This window comes from Musca autumnalis, unplaced genomic scaffold (assembly GCF_047663935.1).
Source record: "Musca autumnalis isolate F117 unplaced genomic scaffold, ASM4766393v1 scaffold_2, whole genome shotgun sequence".
NCBI lineage: Eukaryota > Metazoa > Arthropoda > Insecta > Diptera > Muscidae > Musca > Musca autumnalis.
In genome coordinates, this window is record NW_027411755.1 from 181,509,762 (window position 1) to 181,533,620 (window position 23,859).

A 23,859-nucleotide genomic window follows, 5' to 3' on the forward strand; every position below is an offset into this window, starting at 1 on the left:
TAAAAAGATGGAAACCGTACGATTGGTGAAATGTAACTTTTGCTATGCTTTGCCGAGTTGTTTCATTCACCACCGAAACGACAAGTATTTTTGGGAAACGTTTCCCGTGCGTATTGTCAATGACACACTCAGACACACACACACACATGTGATTGCTTAACAACCCTATAAGTTAGCATCAGCATACCACAGTGAATTTTATCAACCAGCAAACGTTTTTGATTTATTCACATGTGTTAAGTACTATTTAGTTTTCTATCTGTTGTTGTGGAGTTGAGTACTTTTCGCTTTTCGTTGTGTTCGTACTCACGAATGTAAACAAAACGAAACTAAACAGCGAGCTCGGCCAACGAGGGTTATGTTTCGTTTTGTATTGTTCCTATGGAAAATACGAAACGAAACGATTGGAAATTTTATTTAAAGTATTTTTACGTACTCTGGTCGGAAGGATATTCCAGTCAAGGCGGTGCAGGGAACCAATCTCAATAAAAACTACTGATGAAGGATCGCACCAGATGTGACGGTGGTGGGTTAGCTATTGCACAATCTGTTCAATACAGACCTACATATTTCGCTTAAGACTGTCTCTAATGACCCGTACATGAAATGTGTGAGGATAGCAGGTAGGTGTGGAGTCGCCGAGTTAGAGTTGCTTAACGTACACATCCCGCCGATAAATATCTATACTCTAGGTGGTAGGCCCAACAATAACCCGCTTTTGGAAGGACATAACCGTCTGATATTGGGGACTTTAAAGCACATAATCTGTTGTGGCATTCTTTTCTCGGTAATGATCTGAGGCGTATAGTGCTGGCTGAACAGTTTGAAGGTCAATAATGACGACCCTATCAGAATTAGCAGAGTGTGTCACAGTTCGCCATGTATGACCATCGGGTCACTTGGACTGAGGAATGACGTCACCTGGCAACCGCTGTTTTCTTGGGTCAGACTATCCTCAAAATTTTCTCCAACAGCAGACCATCCGATTTCATCACCTCTGAAACACGTATTTTTGTCAACCTTGGAAAAGTTAATTGACATAGTTTTAAAGAGTTTAATAAACACCGATTCAGAGATCTGGCCGAGACATCATCACTTTTGCTCGCTATTTACCTGATGTTCGAATACCAAAAGTGAGACAAAATTTCCCAGCGTAGTCGGCGGGATTAGCAAATGAGCGTGATAAGCTTCGTGGAGCCAACCCTAGTGACCTCAGAAACAGGGACCGGTACTTATAAGGTAGTGTAAGTTAACAAGTTGGTCGGTGAGCAAAAGCGGAACAATTCACAGAAAAATTGCAACATTGGGGCCAGAATAAGTGGGCAACGGTTAAATCACTCTCGAACCTTGGATGTAAGGAAGACAGGACCTCAGTCACGGTTGGCGACGTTACGCTCACTTATCCGAAGAGGTGCGCAGCCGAGTTTATCGAGCACCCCGGTAGTGACAGGGCGAAGAGAAGTTTACCACATCGCATTTAATCTCTTGGCGGCAAACAAGAACTCCCCGGATTTACAATGGAACGTTAAACCCAATGCGTTTAGGCTCTGAAGGTTTCGCAATGTTAATGCAGAAACAACTGGATGAGCCGGAAGTTGAGTATCTTACGGACGTTCTCAACCTGTTTCTAGCTACCCACATCGTTTACGAAGTGTGGAGAATGGGCAGGGTGGTCCCGCTATCGAAGCCATACAAGGATGCCAGCAAAGGTGATTCGTACAGGCCGATTTCACTTTTGTCGCCGGTAACAAAGACTCTTGAGGCTTTACTCCTCCCCAACGTCAGAAATAGCTATCCAGTTACCGATCATCAGCATGGGTTCCGTAAGCACCACATCAACAATGCACGCCAACTCCATACATATTTGTCGATAACTAAACGAAAACAAGCCGTGCGATGGTGGAGCTCAACTTATCACGCTGTTTGAGGGCGATAAGCAGACTACCATTCGACCGAGTTTGAAACTTTGGATATTCAATGATATGTGTGGACAAGAAGTTTAATCCCCGTAGAGTGACGCAGAGAGTCCTCTGGGGTGGGGTGATATCTCCGGAACTCTTTAACCTTTATCTCTCTTGTATGCCACCCCTCCTGACGGATAATTGAACGATTTTGGCTTCAGGAACCTTTTCAAATGTCATTTGTTAAAGGCTGACCCTATTTCACTGATCTTTTGGCAAATATCGGCCTCCAAATGTACGGCCACTTGTAACGGCTTATTTGAATTTTGTTTGTTTTGGTTATGTTTTCAATGAATAAAGGGATTTATTTTAATTTTTAAGGAACCCCATCAGTCTCTTTCAATATCCCGTTAGCCTCACGTGAGTTTGACTCAGCCATTGGTTGAGATAAACAACAACATAAACTTCCATAAAGGGAGTTGCTGAGAGAGAGAGAGCGCCAAATTAGATCAAAACAAGGTCCCGTTATTCCTATGGGAAACACGTGGTCTACGAGCATATAAAAGGCGGACGATTTTGAAATTGGGTCAGTCAGTTTGAGATCTTCGGTGCGTTAACATCAACCCGCGGCAAAGTAGTCAAAGTGAAATCAAAGTTTCTAGTGTCCTGTAGGCATCTGGGTAAGTCATAGCATTCGTATATTATCCTTGAGTGTATCCTTCGGGTAATCCTTGATCCTTGGGATATCCTTGAAGTATCCTTAAGACTCCGAGGTATCCTTGGAATATCCTTCGATCCTTGGGATATCCTTCGATCCTAGAAATATCCTTCGGGTAATCCTTGATCCTTGGGATATCCTTGAAATATCCTTCGATCCTTGGGATTTTCTGCGATCCTAAAAATAACCTTCGATTATCTCCCGATCCTTGAAACCCCTAGTATCCTTGCTTGAGTACTTACTAAGGTATCTTGCAGTAGTATCCCCTAGTATCCTTGCTTGTGTACTTGTGTCTCTTGCAGTAGTATTCCCTGGTATCCTTGCTTGAGTACTTACTAAGGTCTCTGACAGTAGTATTCCCTAGTATCCTTGCTTGAGTACTTAATAAGGTCTCTTGCAGTAGTATCCCCTAGTATCCTTGCTTGAGTACTTACTAAGGTCTTTTGCAGTAGTATTCCCTGGTATTCTTGCTTGAGTACTTACTAAGGTCTCTGGCAGTAGTATTCCCTAGTATCCTTGCTTGAGTACTTAATAAGGTCTCTTGCAGTAGTATCCCCTAGTATCCTTGCTTGTGTACTTACTAAGGTCTCTTGCAGTAGTATTCCCTGGTATCCTTGCTTGAGTACTTACTAAGGTCTCTGGCAGTAGTATTCCCTAGTATCCTTGCTTGAGTACTTAATAAGGTCTCTTGCAGTAGTATCCCCTAGTATCCTTGCTTGAGTACTTACTAAGGTCTTTTGCAGTAGTATTCCCTGGTATTCTTGCTTGAGTACTTACTAAGGTCTCTCGCAGTAGTATTCCCTAGTATCCTTGCTTGAGTACTTAATAAGGTCTCTTGCAGTAGTATCCCCTAGTATCCTTGCTTGAGTACTTACTAAGGTCTCTTGCCGTAATCGTAGCTAATAGTAGTACCTTTGCATTATCAATCCATCCACCAGGTCTCGGTAGACGTGACGTGGAGTACTTATCCAGAACTCTCCCACGTAGTTAAGAGTACCTATCCAGGTCTCTCCCACGTTGTTAAGAGTACTTATCCAGGTCTCTCCCACGTAGTTAAGAGTACTTATCCAGATCTCTCCCACGTAGTTAAGAGTACTTATCCAGGTCTCTCCCACGTAGCTAAGAATACTTATCCAGGTCTCACAAGCCCACGGTCCCGTATCCTGTCACCCAGCCCTAGTACTTATCCTATTCTCGGAGGAGCACTCCCAAACTGAGCGAAGATACCACGGTTGTTACGGACGGACATCCTACTCATATAAATACTAGTCGCTTACCAAAAGTATTATCATTATAATCTTTAGCCTATGAACCTCTTATCTTAGTCAATAAAAGAACTTAAAATATTGAACCGAAAATCTCACCTGCCTCTCTCTTTCTGTCTCTATACAATATAAATTTCTGTACGAACCTTGGCCCCGTGAGCTTACTCGAGCACAAGGGGAAAAAACTTGTCGTTACACACTATGTATACCATATGGATTGCGGAGCACTGAGCTGAATGGTCGATGGTAGCAGAATTCCGACGACTAACAGGCTCAAGATTCTTGTGATCACATTCTACAGCATGTTCACGTCGTTACATTTTATTAAATCGAAAGCTGAAATGTAAAGTAATTTCCATTATTTCCAAAGTTTATGACTCTTACATACATGTTCGTGCTTCTCCCCAAGATCTCGCCACTTCACCAAAGAAGTACGAGATCAGTTATAAAATTTTACTCAATTTTAAACTTCCAAAAACAAAATTTCATAATTTAAATCATATAAAAAATATTTTATGAAGTATTCAAGATTTTTGAATGCAGTTCAGTTGCATATGTTTTGACCATAACATTTCAAGATATGTTATGTATTTTCATATTTCTTCATAATTGTTGTTGTTGTATATCTAGTCAAATTTTTTATTTTCTTATTTGTAAAGCATTGAACTGTAAATAATTCCAAAAATACCTAATTTTACTTTCAAAGACATATTTTAAAGAAAATTTTCTAAAACGTGTAATTTTGATGCAAATAATGTGTGGCTGCGGAAACATAACCGTATTCACTGCCACACATAATGGACAACACTGCCACGCAATAACATTACACTTGTAATATGGTTTGGCGCGAATACACAAAAGTCATCAATAATTGTTTAATTTCTTTCTGTTTCTGTTGAAAAACACAGAACAATGACAAAAATCGAACGAATTCCAAATTACAGACGAGAGCTGTCGGTAACGGCAACTCTGACCAATATTGATTGTGGAGCGATGCACTTATTGCATTGAATGCATAATTGGCACTTGCCACAATGCAAGTGTTATTTCTGCAATTCCACATATCCCAGTAACTAGTTTACTGGGCCTGCTGCTACCACTCCGGTTTGTGCATTTAAAAAGTCATCTAATTGTGGGTTTTTTTCATATCACAATACTTCGACAAGTAAAACGAAATGTTTTCTGTCTTTTGAATTTGTTACGAATTGTGCACCCCAAACATTCCATTGTGGCAGGCAGCCAAGCAAACAGTCAGTCATGTATTGTTTGATGTGCACGCACTTCTCTGAACAGTTGAATGCCAGAACACCCTGTTATATTTTCAATACAATTGTTGAATGTTGTGTCCGGTAACGACGACAGTGAGTGTACATTGTTTTGACGTTTGTGTAATTTATCATTTTGCACCTTTTTGGCATGCAGCAATTTTTGTTTGCGATCACAAAAAAAAACTATGCCTTAATTCGAAAAAGGAGCATAGGTGAGATAATTATTAATTTTAAATACATTTATTACAATTATCGCTTTAGTTATTTCCAATTAAATGTGGTAATTCTAAATGTTAAGGAAAATAAAAATATTGAAATATATTCTGCACCAAAAAACATACAAAGCGTCACCATAAATGCCAAAAGTCGTAACTTCTTCTTCTTTATTGCGTATTCGATTTTCGAATGTTAGCGATCATATTACAATTGCCAAAAAATTACATATTTATGTTTTTATAAATTATTAACAAAATATATCTCTATTTCTCGCTATGCTTATTAAATTTTCGGCGTTCTGGAATTCTGTCCATTGTTGGATATTTTGAATCCATGACATCTCTTTTCTTCCTCTGGTACGTCTTCCTTCTATGTTTGCTTGCAGTATTTCCTGGAGAATGATGTATTTACGGTTTCGCATAATGTGCCCTAGATATGCGGTTTTCCGTTTCTTTATATTGTTTAATAAATCTCTTGTTGTATTCATTCTTCCCAATACTTCAATATTTGGTACATGCAGGACCCATAGTATTTTTAGTGCTCGACGGTACACCCACATCTCAAATGCTTCGAGTCGTTTAATATCTGCCCCTTTTAACGTCCACACTTCGACTGAATATAACAAGACTGGCCATATATACGCTTTTATGAGACGAGATTTTTTTGCAACATTTATATCATGGCTTATTAGGACTTTTTTATATTTATGAAATGCATCTCTTGCCATTTCTATGCGACATTTGATTTCTTTTGAGTAGTCCCATTGATCATTTAGCAAAACTCCCAGGTATTCGAAACTTTGTACCATCTCAATATGGAAATTTTCTATTTTTAAAATCAACTCGTTATGAGCGTTGTTCTTACTTATTATCATAAATTTTGTTTTGAGGGTGTTTATTTTTAGCCCATACAACTCACTACTTGATGTTAGTCTATCACCAAAATTTTGTAGGCCTGATATGCTGTCGGATATTAATGTAGTGTCATCAGCATATCTGATATTATTTAGGTAATTGTTGTTTATCAATATACCTTCTTGGATGCCATCTACTGCTTCGTGAAAAATTTTTTGGGAGTAAATGTTTAAGAGTAGTGGAGATAAAATGCATCCTTGTAGAACTCCTTTAGATATTGCTACATCTTCAGTTAAATCTCCATTTATGTTGACTTGGGCAGTCTGATGCCAGTACAAGCTTTTAATACACCTCATCTCTTTCTCATCGATTCCAATTGCTGTAAGAATTTCCAAGAGCTTAACATGCTGCACGGTATCGAATGCTTTTTTGCAATCTATAAAGCATAAAAATACGTTTTTGCGGACATTTCTACTTTTTTGAACGAGTATTTGTATGCAGAATAAAGCCTCACGGGTTCCCTTTCCTTCGTTAAAACCAAATTGAGTTTCTCCCATTTCCTTTTCACATTTCTCATATATTCTCTTCTGGATAATTTTAAGAAAAATTTTAAGAGCATGACTAGTTAAACTAATGAGACGATAGTCATTGCATTTTTTGGCATTGGGTTTTTTTGGTATTGTTATGAAGGTGGATTTTAGCCAATCCTGTGGGTATATACCAGTATCGTAGATGTAGTTAAACAGTTTTGTCAGTAGCTCAATGTTGCTGTTGTTTAGCATTTTTAATAATTCAATTGGAATTTCATCAGGCCCTGTAGCTTTTCCATCTCGAAGGGATTTTATTGCTGATTCTACTTCATTATTTGTGATGCTGTTTCCTGTCATATAATTTGATGCATTGTTAACGTAGCTTGATCTGTTATCATCCTTAAATAATGTTTGGATATATTCTTTCCAGATATGTTTCTATTTCTATTCTGCAATTTTAAAGACCGGATCATTGTTGTTATTGAAAAGGATAGATGGATTTGTATTCCTATATTGTCCAGATGCTTCTTTCAATTTCTTATGCAGGTTGAAATCGTCATGTAGGCTCATAAGTCTTTCAATTTCCTGACATTGAGTATTTAGGTGATTATTTTTAGCGTTACGTATCTCCCTTTGAATTTTTCTATTTAGTTCCCAGTACTTTTCGTAATTTTTATTTTAAATGCTCTTCTTTCATCCATTAGCTGCAGGATTTCTTGAGTCATCCAATTTTTGGTCTTTGGTTTTATAAAATTGCCTAGGGTGTTTCTGGCTATTGAGTTTATAGTATTCTTTACATTATTCCATATATTTTCTATATCTTCGCTGTCGACATTATTCAGCTCTGTATTTATTTGTGTACATACATCCGATTTTAGTGTTTGGTTTTGAAGTTTTCCTAAGTCAAGTTTTTTACTTTGTGGCTTTTTAGAATGAGTTTTTAGTTTTATGCATATTTTGCCATTAAAAGGTTATGATCAGATGGTACATCAGCACTCGGATATGTTGTGGCCTTCCTTATTGATGAGCAGTGTCGCCTGTTGATAAGAATGAAGTCTATTTGGTTGCTAATTATGTTGCCAATTCTGTCTTGTGGAGATTTCCAAGTGTAGAGCTTTCTTGACGGTAGAGTGAAAAGTGTATTTGCTATCTTCATGTTGAATTCTTGACAGAATTGAATGAGTCGTTCGCCTCTTTCATTTCTTTCGCCCAATCCATATCGTCCTGTAACACCAGTTACTTCACCTCTCCCTACTTTTGCATTAAAATCACCTTGGATGATATTTATATCATGTGGTTTTGTAAGTTTAACAAGACTTTCTATTTCATCATAAAACATTTCTACTTCTTCATTGCTTCTGTCTGATGTGGGAGCATATACTTGAATTATATTGATGTTGAGCGGCCTTGCATTTATTTTGATCACCATGGTCCTATCTGACTTTGGAAAAAATCCTACCTCGCTTTTGGAAATGTTCCCTCTAATGATAATCCCAACTCCATTCCTATGATTCTTGTTCGAATTTCCATAGAAGAAGATTTTGGCACCATGGGATACGAATTCCGAAACATTCGGCCACCAAGTTTCGCAAACACCTAGGATATCTATATTCAGTCTTTCCATTTCGGATATTGTGTTGCTTAGTTTGCCTGACTCATAAAGGCTTCTAACATTCCAAGTACCAATGTTAAGCGTCGTTTTAGTTTTACCTCCGGGGATTCTTAGCACCCTCGAGTTACCGGAGATTAAGGGTCATATGTTTGTTTCTGCATTCATTGTAATATGGTGTTCAAGGGATAATACATCAGTGATTTCCCCTTATCTTCTGATGGGTTGTAAGTTTTCCGTCCTCGTTTCAGCCGCTCTTCTTAGAGTAAAGACGCTGTTTGCAGCCGCCCACTGTGGAAACAAACACCGTAACTAACAAAATAATAATTTTACAGGAGAATCAAAAAACGTTATAAAATGAAAAACTGTTTTATTGAATATTAATCTTATGAAGGCGAGTATATGGGATATTATCAATCATATACGAATGGGAGTATGTAATGATCCGTCATTTGGGATCCGTCATTACAACTAAATCTGCAATTTTATCCCATTTTCCGAAATGTCTTTTCTTGAAAAGGATCGATATTTTTTAACGTAGAAGCTTCAAATTTTGCAAGAGCATGTACGAGTATTTTAGTCTGATGTATTAGAATCAATCAAAAAACAAATTTTTACTTTTTTGGAGATACGACTTCGGGCATTTATTGTGACGATATACAGCTGTGTAATCAACTTCTATGAAAGGTCGTCATTTTAGGCGAGCATTATTTTAAGACGGACTGAAGAGGTTTTTCTAGACAACCAGAACGGATCCTTTATAGAAGAGTGAAAAGAAGTTGTTAAAGGTGAGCTGAAGGAAATCTTCATAAACGAGCAAAAATGAGACTTTATAGACTAGTTCAAGAGTCCTTATAGAAGAGCTGGAGGAAGACTTTATAAAAGGTCTTAAGGGAGGTTTTATAGACTAGCCTAATGGAGTATTTATAGATGGGAATGGAGAATTTATAGTCAAACTGAACGTCGTCTTCTCTTTAGAAGAATTGAAGATCGTCTCTATAGACTATCTGAAGGTCACCTGTATAGACGAAATTAAGGTCGGCTTTAAAATGGGATTTCAAATATGTCACAATTAGCTTTAGAAAAATGAAAAATTTTTGAAAAAAAAAACACTAGAAGTTTAATCAAAACCGCAAGCAGCATGAATCAAACAATAAGAAGTTTGAGCTACAACAAACCCAGCAACCCCAATGTCGGATGTCCGACACATCTGAACAATTTCGGAAGCAAAATCTTTCAGATTTCGTTGCCATTTCTAAAGATTTTTCTTAGGGGAATACATTCTGATTTTGGAGAGAATGTCGGAAGTAAATTTCCCTTCGATTATACCAGTGTTTTTCTTACGATTTCGGTACGAATTCGGAACGAAATGTCGGAAGTAAATTAAAATAAAGCTAAAACCATCAAAATACTGAAAACTTGGCGATATCGTTAATTTGGGCTACACAAAACATGAATCTTTGTTTACAATTTTTAGTAGAAGTTTTGTGACCTCTGGTAACCTCAAATGCCAAATTTCCTAATAAAATGTAGTTAAATTCTAAAAATACCGAAAGTCGGGAGGTTCCGTTATATATGGGGCCTATAAGAAAACGTGAACCAATATTGACAATTTTTGATTGAGAAGTTCTATGACCACTGAGAGCCACAAATGTCAAATAGCAGGCAGCGTTGAAAAATGTAGCTAAAATCCTCAAAATACTGAAAAATCGGGATATACCGTTATATCGGGGCTACACAAAAACATGGACCTATGTTCACAATTTTTGGTGGAGAAGTTTTGTGACCACTGCACAGTGGATCCACCCATTGGCCAAATATAAAAAAATTAATGTCAAAATTTTGGTAGAACATCTGGCAAATCTGACAACTATGGTATGGACCTTTTTGAAAATATATTAGTTTTTGTTTTATTCGAACGCGATCTTCTTAAGAATAGCTTGAAAAGTTGGAACATTTGACTAATATTTTTTGTTGTGAGTACAGCCTATATTTTAGGTGCAAGTAAATATATTCAAAATATCGCGAAACTAATACGTATAGCAAAATATTATAGTGGATTTTGAAGGAGGAGGTAATAGCTTAATTTTCATTAAAAAATAGTGTTTTAGCGTGTTGTGGAATTCTAGTTAGCTGCATATTTTCTTACGGTATTTTGTAAAGCTAATTCGATCATACACTTAAATTTGACCTAAGGTTTTAGTTATGATGCCCACCAGTGCCCACCTCTGGAATAATTCTCCAAAGTAGGTCATGGCTATAAGATAATTCAGTATTAAAATCAGCTGCCATCTAGTGCCAGACTATAAATGGTGGGTCGCTGACTAAAGCTGCCCTAGAATAGGGTTTCTACGGGTATATTAGCGTATAACTCTGTTATCTGACCACGTACATTAACATAATTGGCATCAACGGCAAGATGAAGAAATCTTCTTCCAAATTAGTCTTACGTTGGAGGTATATGCCTTCCTGGAAGAACGCTATAAGATCTATATTTAAAATTTTACCAATTTCAGACAAAACTATTGATTTTTGTAATCCGCTAAATTGGGTTGATTTTATGTTGTTTTGGGGATCGTTTTGTTTCCCCAAGCCTATTTTTGCATCATATGATAATCGGGACCTTTGTTCATGTCATTTTGTATTAACAGCATAAAACAATTCTTGCCGTGTACCCCCTTCAGAGGGGGAAAGGGGGGAGAATGTCACGCTCGTGGTTTCATAAAACACTCTTCGCAGCAGCACAAAGCTGTAATCGGCGCATTGGCTTGATTTTTACACTCTAAATATTTTTGGCCTTTTTCTCCATACAAGTGGATCCACTGTGCACTGGGAGCTTCAAATGCCACATAACTGGTAGTTCGGGCAAAATAAATTGCTAAAATCCTGAAAATACCTTAAATCGGGAGGTACTGTTATGTGGGGGCTACACCAAAACATGGATTTATGTTGAAAATTTTTGGGGGAAAATTTCTGGGGTAACGATCTTTACCATATTGCAGAGCAATTTAAATGGACGGTTGGTTTTCTGTAGGACTCCGGAATCTTGACTTAAGGAAAATGGGAAAAATATCTTCGCCCTAATGAAATAAAAATTAGCTTGAGCCAGGCTGGGGTTTGAACACACGTCCTTGAAAAACATATGAAAAAAGTGTTATCGCGTTAGCGTTCATAGCCACCAAAACTCAACTTTCAAAGGCTGCACTGTAAAAACAAATTGATGATGACAGAGAGGCCACTCCACAGCCGATATGTCTGATGAGCCGCTATCCAAAGGCGAAACCGGTCACATAATGGTGGTTGTGTCGATTCGAACCTTCGTCCTTCCTTTTTCACTTACAAAAATCATCGGTCATTAAGCTCGTCTCCAACTAGAAATTGATTAACAATAAAAAGTTATACAGTTAGTGTTCTCATATATATAGATAGATTTAGTCTTAAGTTCTTGCCTTTACTATGGTGACCTCAGTACCTCCAATAAATCAATAACGCCTTGATTATAATACTACCAGCGACAGCAAAAACAACAAAAATATTTTAAAACAACAACATACAATGACAAAATGATAACGAAAACACCTTGAAGGCGCATGTCAGCCTACGGTTATTAGGACTGTGGTTTCAGAAGGGGACGTCACAATGTTACCTGACTTAAATAAAATCCACTACTGTCTGACATAACAAAATAGGTAACTACTGGTCCTTCTTGATAAGACTCTTGGTCTGCGGCACAGTCAGGGCATCTCTAATGTCAACAACATCGACTATGTGTCCTCATCTGAAAACGAAATGGATGTGACTGTCATTCAAACGCCATTAAATTAGCATGAGTCGTCGGTAAGAAAAGGTGTGACTTCTGACCTTATTGACTATCGAGAAAGGCCCTTCACCGTCGACAAATAGACTCAGCCTCCCTTGGCAAGACGCGATCCAGGCAGGTAGGCCAGCGGAAAATACTTCCAACAGACCTCCCATGGCCGCCGCACCAAGTGAGAATCCTCTTCAGTATGGGAAAGAGAGGAGAAATTAATATGGATGGACTTAAAGTTAAATGAGAAAATCGAAAGAAACCTCCCTCAGTACCAAGAAGTCTAGCAGTATTGATGGAATCTTACTGTGTATGTCTTATTTGGGGGAGAGACCGACAGAGACGAGGCATCACACTCTCTCATAGCTGAAACTTTTCAAAGCGGACGCTCCGAGGTGAAAACGGTATTGGATTGGTACAAAACTGAGCCCAGCATGGAGAGCCCAGCAAAAGCAAACGGTTAGTCGATTTGTCTAAAATGTTGTCTCTACCTGCAAGAATGTGGAACTGCACCACCTACCTCGGGTAAGAGGGCTAGATCAACTAAAGAACAAATGCTTTCCGTGAGCGGCATCACCATAAGCACCATATGGTGGATAGGACTTTCCCACCGAGGCATGTAAGGAGGGATATAGAAAGAGAGGTCCAACTTTACAAGATAGAACTCCTAATTCAGCCAGCCTATCAAGCAGGTTTAAATAGCAATCACACGCCATCAGTCGCAGATGCCAAAAACAAATATCTTGTGAATGCGGTCATTGAAGAATATCCGCCATCTAGGAGCGTCAACTGCCACGACAACCAAGAATGCTTTTGTCTCAATTACGCTCGGGATGGTGTAGCCGTCTGAACTCCTACAGAGCAAGGATTGATGACACCGTGCAAAACATCTGCCCAGCCCTGTCCCACAGGCCCTCACGATACACTGCACCTGTTCAACTGCCCTGCCAAACCTACTCAACTAACTCCAGTAGCTATGTGGTTATATTCCATCGAAACATCCACATTTTCAGAACTGGAGATTGACCCAGAGCCAGACTAAGCATGAAACGAATTTACGAACATATAATAAAAACTCTGTTACAACAACAACAACTAAGGAACCACATCCTTCCTCGAAGAAACCATTTAGGAGTCTGAAAGTCTGGAATTCGAAACTTCTGTTTACTCCGTCTGCTACTCGAAATTGGATCTCAAGAGGAACATCAGCATCAAGATAGCCGAAAAAGTTGGTTCTAACCACAAGGTGCCGTCCAAAGCTTCGAAATTCGGTGAAGAAGAGGTTAATTTACTTCGACTCAAACAATGACATCAGACAGTATACGTGTAGCAGTCATTGACGGGGCTGCCCCGAGGGACAAATTAGGGAAAATCGATATATGAAGAACGCCAGAGAGACATTTTTTTCAAAGTGTTTGTTGTCCCTAATTGTCTTCTTCAAAAATCAATATTTCTTAAGCGACATAGGGCAGTGGAATTTCTGTTGTTTCGCAGCGATAATTTTTCAACAATCGAAAACATAAAAAGCAATATGCAACCAAAAGTTTTTTTTTGATAATACCAAACAATCTGTCAGCCATAAAAATCGTATATATATATCTCTTACAAAATAATATGTTTGTTATTTGTAATTTATGCTTTTTAATTTGCCATAAAAACAAATAATTTCCCAATATAAAAATGACCAGTACAGCTGTGGTTTTCATGCCTTCGACGGTCGACAAATGGAATAGCGATAAATCTTCAAAAATGATTTTTTATTAATTTTTAAAAGAAAGATAATTTCCGTTGTAACTTTTTTCAATTTAAAAGCCACCATCCATCCACCAACAACAACTATGTTTCCATAAGGATAAGGCAAAGACAGGCGAACAAAATTGGTTTTAAAATTGCGGAAACCGAAACCAAAAAACAACAGGAAAATCCAATTTCATTTCAAAACAAATAAACGGTCAAACAAATCATAATATTTGTTGTTACTGTCGAAAAGGAAATATTCAAAAGACTTTGGTGGCTAATTGGAGAGAGGGGAGAAAGGAAACTTTTTGCCATTTAAATAAAGCAAACATTTTTGAGGGTAAAATACATGGAAAATGATACAATTTTATTACCCAGACTACTTAGAAGGCAATAAACCATTACACTGCCACCACCATTACCCCTCAGCGACAAGGCTGGCTGACTGCTGCTCGCTGGGTGTTGTTTACCACCCAGGAAGTTTTTTTGCTGTTAATTCTCACTGTTGCTCACTCTAAGACTCCTGCCATGCTGATGCTGTAGCTGTTATTACCCAGCTTATTAATCCGATAGCAAACACGTGCTGTAAATGAAACGACGACGCACTTTTCAATAAATATCACAAAAAAAAAAAACATATACCCTCACCCAACCAGATCAATGTTTAGTCAAGAAGTTGAGAATATAAACCGTGAATTTTTTGTCAATATTGTTTTCGACTTTTTTTTTGGAAAAAATGCCACAAAATCTCATTAAAATTTGTCTGAGTCTATTTGCATTCGTAGTGTTGCTGCGTTTCGCGTAGCAGGGCTTTGTAAAGATTAACAGCAACACAAATGGGATTTTGATAATAAATTTTTAAAATATTTGTTTAGTTGTTTTCTTTCGAAATTATTTTTGAAATATTGTGGGGTGGATTGGGGAAATACTTATTATTTTAGGAGAAACAGTAACTGGCGAGAAGTATGAAACAGGTATTTTCGATGTTGAAATTACTGTTGAAATATATTGATCCTGGACAAAAAATGTCAGTTAAATTGTACTTGGATATTTCAATGCTTAACGTAGAAGGGCAATCGCATTGGTCCATTGTCGCACTGGTTATGCATTTACATATATGGGAAGGTGTGACACAATCCTTGGTATTGGATGCAAATGTTACAAACTGAACACATTCATATTGGTAATGGGGGTTCCTTTGTCCCGGTACGGCCCAAAATAATCCGGAGCAGGCATTCCGTATATTCTGCTTCCAATACAGGAAAACGATACAATTACAAGCATACGCGCAGAAAAATATATGTATGTTAGAAATATGTTTGGATCCAAACAAATATCTGAACTTTATATGTTTCGGTACCAACATATTTTTTATGTTAGAACTTATTGTTTATGGGTGGAGAGGATTTTTGTCAAAGAGAGTAACAACAGGGTTCTCGCAGCTGCGAAATGCTGATTTATAATAGAGAGCTGTGTGCATGGTGTAATAGGAGACGCAGACGTTTTGTGATGTGCGTAAAACACGTGTGTTTCGTGCTTTGTTGTTTTTAACCAACGTAGCAAGCGAAAAGGAAAAGAAAAAAATGGTATTAATTATGTTGGTCTGTGTTTTATTTCAAAACTAAGGAGAAGCGTTCAACGATGTTTCTATATAATTTTTTCTTTTTAAAAGTGCGACTTTTCATAAGTTATTTCATTCAGTTTTTCTATTATTAAAGTGTGTTATGTATTTCTTTGGAATTTTGTATGTACCTATGTGTCTTTGTTGTATTGCCTTTTTTCTATGCCCTTCAATAAAAAACACCACCATTTATAAATGTGTATATACAGTCTGTCGCAAAAGTTAGTATACACTGTTGAAACCAAAATGTATTAGGGATAAATATCACTATAACTTATTGAAAACAACAAACAATTAGTTTAATTTGATAGACAAGAATGTTGTCTTCCGTAATAACAATTAAAAGTGCGCAATATTTGCATACCTTAGCAAATGTAGGGTTCGAATCCCAAAAAGACCAAAATTTATGTCGCAAAAGTTAGTATACAACGGAGATTCCTCGTGGAACTGTGTAAAAAATTCTTGATATTTTTGAACAAAATGAAACTAAATCTGTATGAAGATAATAAATAATATATTAATTGGTTTTAATGGCAGTTATAGTACTTTTAGTGACAAGTCCAACGTACAATGGGTCGTAAAATCCACAAAAATTGGTCATCTACAAATACAACAACTGTAGCGACAAAATTCCGGGTGTTATGTCGTGTTTATGGATTCTAAAGCCATGAAATGCTCAGAAAAGCTCTAAAGTTTCAATATGGGGTGATCTTGATCGAGTTTCGACTTGTCCTGTTTGACAAAACGGGAACTTCTTGAAGGAAACCCATACTTTTGAGGCCGTTGTCCTTTTGAAACGTGTAAAAATCCTTAATCCTTACACATAAGGACTTTCCTTTTCAGTTATTTTCTCAAGAGTTATGTACCTTTTCACATTCCCACCAAAAACAAGTAGTAGGAGAACCTCAAGTTCGGGTGTAAGTTCTACAGTGGTACTCTACCACCACAGAAGGATATGATAGCTCATTAAAATTTTAATACAGAGCTTTCTCTGCTGTTATAACGCATGGATTATGCAACAACGTTCTGAAAATCTGTGTTCGCTTCACTTAGGACCAAAATACAACTAAATGGACCAGTTAGAAGTAGTTAATTAGACATTAGTAGTACATTAGACACTAGGGACATGAGAAGCATGTTCGATACTGCTAAAAGGCCGGTAGGACAGTTTAACTGTAGGGCTTACAACGGAGTAGGTTCTCCTACTATTTACTTTTGGTGGGAATATGAAAAGGGGCAACATTTGTGAGAAAATTAACTCAAAAGGAAAGTCCTTATGTGTAAGGATAAAGGATTATTACATATTTCAAAAGGACAATGGCCTCAATAGTATGTGTTTCCTTCAAGAAATTCCCGTTTTATCAAACAGGACAAGTCGAAACTCGATCAAGATCACCCCATATTGAAACTTTAGAGCTTTTCAGAGCATTTCATGGCTTTAGAATTCATAAACAGGACATAACACTCGGAATTTTGTCGCTACAGTTGTTGTATTTGTAGATTACCAATTTTTGTGGATTTTACGATCCAGTGTACGTTGGACTTGTCACTATAAGTACTATAACTGCCTTTTAAACCAATTAATATACTCTTTATGATCTTAAGTACAGATTTAGTTTCATTTTGTTCAAAAATATCAAGAATTTTTTACACAGTTCCACGAGGATTCTCCGTTGTATACTAACTTTTGCGACATAAATTTTAGTATTTTTGGGATTCGAACCGTACATTTGCTAATGTATGCAAATATTGCGCACTTTTAATTGTTATTACGGAAGACAACCTTCTTGTCTATCAAATAAAACTAATTGTTTGTTGTTTTCAATAAGTTATAGTGATATTTATCCCTAATACATTTTGGTTTCAACGGTGTATACTAACTTTTGCGACAGACTGTATGTTAGAAATAGCCAGTGAGCGCTTGCTGAGAGCAAGTGAACATACATTCAATGTGTTTCACATTGAAATTTACGCTCCCTTGCCCTCAGAAAGCGCCCACTAGTGCATGTGTTTGGTTTTTTTATTGTGGCTTTTGGGTTTGTATTTGTTTGCACCCAAACATATAATTAGTTTGCACCCAAACATATATTTGTTTGCAGGAACCAAAAATGTGTTATGTTTGGAACTGCTTGCAAACAAATATATGTTTACTGCAAAATAGGTTTGGGACATATCGCTCATTTACTCAAAGAGTGACACATCTCAAAAAATTCAGTTTGGAGAAAAACGCGTTTTAAGTCCGCGATTGTAAATTTAATTCCCAACTTAAAAAGATTATTACACAAAAACTAAAATAACTTCTTAGATAATATTTTGTAAATAGCTAGCCAGATATCAGTGCTAATATTCTGTGCAAGATCGAACATGATTTAAAGTGTTTTAGTGCTTCATAAACACATAAAACTCTTATGTTGAATTATGCCAAACTCAGAGTAAATGAGCTGTAACTCGTTGAGTTTTAGGGATATCAACATGAAAATTGGACACAAGATAAAATAGAAGTCGTAGAAAAAAATAGAAATTGCTAACTCAGAAAACGCATATTTTGAGTTATGTCACTCTTTGAGTAAATGAGCGATATGTTAGAGAGGCCATTTTTTCTGTATTTACGTACACTGAGGTGTTGTGTGGTTTCGAGTCAATCATGGTTCGGGTCAATCAATAATTCAGGATTCAATTTTCATGCCCAAAATCCCAATTTTTCTCGTCAGAGATTGTTAATTTCGATAGTAGTCAAATTAAAACCAGAAAATTAGGTAAAATTATTGGGAGCTGTTGGAGTGGCGTGCCCCTAAAGTTGATTATGTTTTTCCTAATTGGAAAAATGATTGATGTTTACAAATTTCTGGAGAAAGAATAATAGATATTGTGTTCATTATTTTACTGTTAGGTAGGTAGTGTGGTTGTCTTTAATAAATGTTTTATTAATTTGCTGTAGCGTTTACACATGGTGAGCTCTTTTATTTTTCCTCAGATACCGCCCGTATATACTTTTGTAACCGTCCCGTTCCGTCCATTTAACTCCGTTTTAAAATTATTGCTTCTGCTCGGAGTTAGAGCCATCGCTTGCATGAAAATAACGTGTGCTCCGCATCGTCTTGTGTTTCTTCTTCATCGTATATGCAGAATGGAGAACTGCACTTTGCTCGTTTAAGCAAATAATACCGGAAATATCCATGACCATATCCATGTCTTCTATTCACCCATTTTGCCATAGGTTTCTCTATTCCTGCGCCTTTGCCATTTTGCATGTGCCTCTTCTGGCACTTGTTCTGCGTTCGAATATGCGTTTTGTGTGAGTTTTGCCTCAAGCAGTTTCGACCGCTCTTCTACTACCAGGTCAATGGGTATCATACGCGCTATTATTTCAGCTGGTACTGATACCGTGCGATATACAGAAGCAACTTGCTTGCAATGCCGCTGTTCTTTGTACTGCTAGTAATTTGTTGGCCTTTTTCCATTAGTAGTTTCCATTTATTTGGGAGATGTCCTCCGACATTTGTCATTAATTCGCTGATTGAGTATGTGATATGCGTAGCCTTTTCAGTTGCATATTTCGTCTGCACCGAGAAAGACATTTTATTGACTAGTCCTATTCCTGGGTATGTGACAGCTTCCTGTGTGCGAATGACTACGTCATTTACATTCGTGTCGACTACTGCTGAAATATGCCTCCTTGTTTTGTGCATTGCAGCTCCACTTCGTTTGTTTCCAGCGACTCTCTGGTTCGAATCATTACTTGGCAATTATGGACCGATCGTCACGAAATTTTGTATGGAGGTCGGGTTCAGGCCAGAATAGATCCCTGTTCTTATTGGTGATAATCTAGAAATATTTAGCGGGTGAAATGGACCAAAAACATAATATTTATTCAATTTTCTAGCGGCTCTGTAGGTTGCAATAATAGTACGATCAACGCGAAATTTTATATAAGGTAAGATTATATGACAGAGAAGAAGCTTGCAATTTGAGATGGCGATCAGATAATATTTAGAGGGTTAAATGGACCACAACTTTTGTGTGAAAATTGTGAAAATTTTTAATATTCAACCTATATCTTTATTCCTGGAAGATACATTCCGGACAAGTAAGCTACCCTTGGAAATGGAACGCTTGACCTTTCAATTGATGCCAGTTGTGTTGGTGTGCATGATCAGATAACAGAGCTACATCCCAATATTTTCAGTTATTCGTATATAGTGTAATCATAAACTCTTTAGAGGTCGCAATTTTACCCCAATAGTCACGAAAATTTTCACCGGGTAAGAGTTTAGGTCAAGAAAGATGCCTACAATTTTTTAATGATAATCTGATATTATTTATCGGGTGAAATGGACCTTTACTTTTGTATGAAAAATATACAAATTTTATTTTTGGTCGATATTTTAATTCTTTGAGGACATATATCGGCAAAGTAGCCGATTTTGAATTGTGAAAAGCTAATTCCCAGGGGTAAAGGTGTAGGGTATCACATGGTCGGCCCCGTCCGACTATATCCTTGGCTTACATGTTTTTGAAACAATTTGACATAAATAAAAAAATTAAAACCTTTTTTATACCCTCCACCATACTACTCGTATGGGGGTATATTAAGTTTTATATATAAGTTTGTCATTCCGTTTATAACTACTCGAAATAACCATTTTAGACCCCACAAACTATATATATTCTTGATTAGAGTGCAATTATACATCGATATAGCCATGTCCGTCCGTCTGTGGAAATCACTCTAGCGTCCGAACGGATTGAAGTAGGTTGATGAAATTTTGGTAAAATCTATTGTATGTACATAGGACTTTTGATATTGAAAACGGGCTATGTAGGTCTACGTTTTGGTAAAACCCCCATACAAATTAAAGCGTGACGTGTCGACGTTTTAAGGATTTTTTAAGATATTGGTCGCATTTGACCACAGATTGTAATTTGGTATTTTATGTCTCCGGAGTCTAAAAAACATGTCTACCAAAAATTTTTAGTATAGGTCCAAGTTTTGGTATAACCCCCATATAAAGTCCCATATATAACAGGCGTCACTTCAACATATTTTGAATGTATTAGTCACATTTGACCACCGAATCGATTGTAATTTGGTATTTTGTGTTTCCCGAGGCTAAGAAACATTTCTTCCAATAATGTTTATATAGGACGCTATCGCCCGGTTTTCGGTATTTCGAAGGTTTAAGCTATATTACACTATGCAACACGAAATTTATTAACCATGTTCTGACACCGGAGCGTATTTTTTTCTGTAACTCCTCTTGGGAGCATAGGGCTTTCAAAAAACATCGCCATATTACACGGTTACTTGCTGTTGTTTTGCATCTTCCCATGTAAGGTTGTTTTGCCTTAGTTCTTGGGTTATTGTTCGTCGCCAGGTGTTTTTTGGACGACCTCGATTTCATGATCCTTGGGGATTCCATTCAAGCGCCATCCTACTTGTGCTGTTAACATATTTTCTTATGGTGTGGCCAATCCACATCCATTTCCTACGTCTAATCTGCTTTTGTATACTTGAATTCATCACAGAAACAAAATTGTAGCACATCTCAAAAATATAAAAAATTCTGAACACATAAACTCCATCAAACTTCATCTTCTAGGTCATAATAGTCAAGATGTAATTTTTTTACATTTTTTATTGGGTTTTGGTCTACAGATATTAAACCGATCAAATTCGAAGCAAACAACCAACGACAATAATATGCCTTAGATCTTAATAAACATATTTTTAAAATACCCGAACTCTGTAAAACGGTTCTTAAAGGTTAAGTAGCAAAGCAAATGCAAGTTTTATCCTGTTTTCTCTGGTTCTGGTCCACAGATACTAAAGCGTTCAATATTCAAGAAAATAATCAACTACAATAATCTTGCAAAGATATTGGTAAACAACTTTCTTGAACATACAAACTGTCTGTGAAAGTTTTTAAAGGTTAATATTGCAAAACACTTTAGAAAATATTTGACTTTTCTCCGATTCTGGTCCATATATACCAAATTTAAGAATTCAGTCAACTACAAAAATGTACATAAGATTTCAATAAACAACTTTCCAGAACGTATGAATATTCTCGGAATGGCGCTTAAAGGTGAAATTTACAAACAAATCAATTATTGATAACATTTGCCCCTACTCAGGTCTGTAAATAACAATTTCTTCAAAATTCGAGAAAATTTTAAAGGTCATGCATTTACGGACCTGGACAGGAAACAATGGGCCAATATAATCGAACTTTGAGCTTGAAGAACCGTTCGTAGAAAGTTAACATGTTCTAGAAAGTAATTTACTGAGATCGTAGGTATATTTTTGTATCTGACTCTATTCTTAAATTTTGGACGTTTTGGCATCTATGGACCAGAATCGGAGAAAAAAAAGTATAAAAATCGAATATTTTCTAAAGTGTTTTGCTATTTTGACCTTTAAGAATCTTCCACTGACAGATTATGGTAGTTGATTGTTTTCTTGAATATTGAACGGTTTAGTATCTGTGGACCAGAACCAAAGCAAACAAGACAAAGGTCACGTTTGTTTTGCTATTTTGACTTTTAAGAACAGTTTCTACAGAGTTCGTATTTTCAAAAAGTTGTTTATTGATATCCAAAGTAAATTTTTGTAGTTGGTTGTTTGCTTCAATCTTGATCGGTTTGATATCTATAGATTTTATGTGTTCACAACTTTTGTTCTATTGGACAACCAGCGTTGCCGACAGTTTTTGGTCGGAAATCGTCAAAAAAAATCGTCAAATCGTCAACAAAATTTGGAAAATCGTCAAAAAATCGTCATCATGATCCAAAACTAGGCTTGGTTACCGTTTAATGCAATTTTTTAGCCGATAGGTTTGTCAATGAGACCGACAACATAAAATATACAACCCACAGCAATAAATATAACCCAATCTCACTTAAAGGGTTGTCCCTATTTGGGCAGACCACAAAAACTGATTTTCTTGAATTGTTTTCAAAGAAGCTACTATTTTTTTTTAAGTTCGTTCATCAAGAAAAAAAGAGCACATCTTATACTACTTTTGGTATTTTTGTTGTTGAAAAATATTGCAAAGTCTTGTGGTAAATGGCTATCTGCGAAACCCTTTTTTTATAAAAGCGTTTTGCGATGCCAATGATGACTCGAAAACGAATGGGTCGATTATCGCACATGAGTGTAAGCAATTTAAGAACCTATTAATCTTACCTTAAGGCCAAACAGAATTTTAAACAAACTTGTTTATAAAAACAAATTTAACTGTCAAAGTCAAAAATTTGATTTTAACAAAAAAATTGACTGTTTTTTTTCAAAAAATCTGGCAAAATTTTTTTTTTAAACTGTCTCGCTTAAGCTCAAGCCTTTTATTTATTTAATAAGCTAACAAAACCATGTGAAGATCGGTCAATTCGGTTTCGAGCTATCGTTGGCACCGACTTCAAAAATGACATTTCGAAAAAAACGCGTTCAAAGTATCAAGAAATTGTTCCCTCAAACATCGCTGTGATCGTCCATGTTTGTCGGTACACGTACATTTGGTTGATGGGCATTCGAAAATCGACAAAAACTCTCATTAAAGAGGACATGGCTCGGAAGTATTATATCTCGAAAAATTTTCTAGGAAGATTTTCATTCATTAACAATCCTACATGAAAATGTTCAGCTGATGTAAATCCAAGATGAGGCAAAACCTATGAAAATACCTCTATTGCAGATATGTATGTGCCTAAATAAAGCCATTCCGTCTCGAAATTGTTTAAAAACATTAAAATAGCTCATGAAACCGAGTTTGGAATATTGCTTTCCTTAAAGACTTTCGTCAAATTCTGGTCAAAATATAGTTATCATGTTTTATTTCATGCAATTCGGGATTACTTAAAAAATCGTCATTTTGGACCATAAAATCGTCAAATCGTCATTTTTCAATTTTAGGCCAGAAAATCGTCAAAATGACGATAAATCGTCAAATTCGGCAACACTGGCTACAACGCTGCCTCTGAGAGTAAATCAAATCAAAAATTTGGAAGATATAATCCTAGTCTTCGTTTGGGGTATAAAAACTTTCCACCTGAAATTTGTCGGTATAGGTTAACGTCTTCATATAGTTGTCGCTTCAATATACCACTGAAATGGCTGGAATTTTGTATTTCGTCTTCGTTAGGGCTAAAAATGTTCGCCTGAATTTGTTCGATAAAGGTCAACGTCTTAATATAGCTACCATAGAAAGGTACCTCCCAATTTTCGGTATTTTGAATGATTCAGCCTCAATATCCCACAAAAATTAAAGAAAATTGGAAATAAGTCTTCGTTTGGTGTACAAAACTTCCCAATTCATATAGGTTCACATCTTCATAT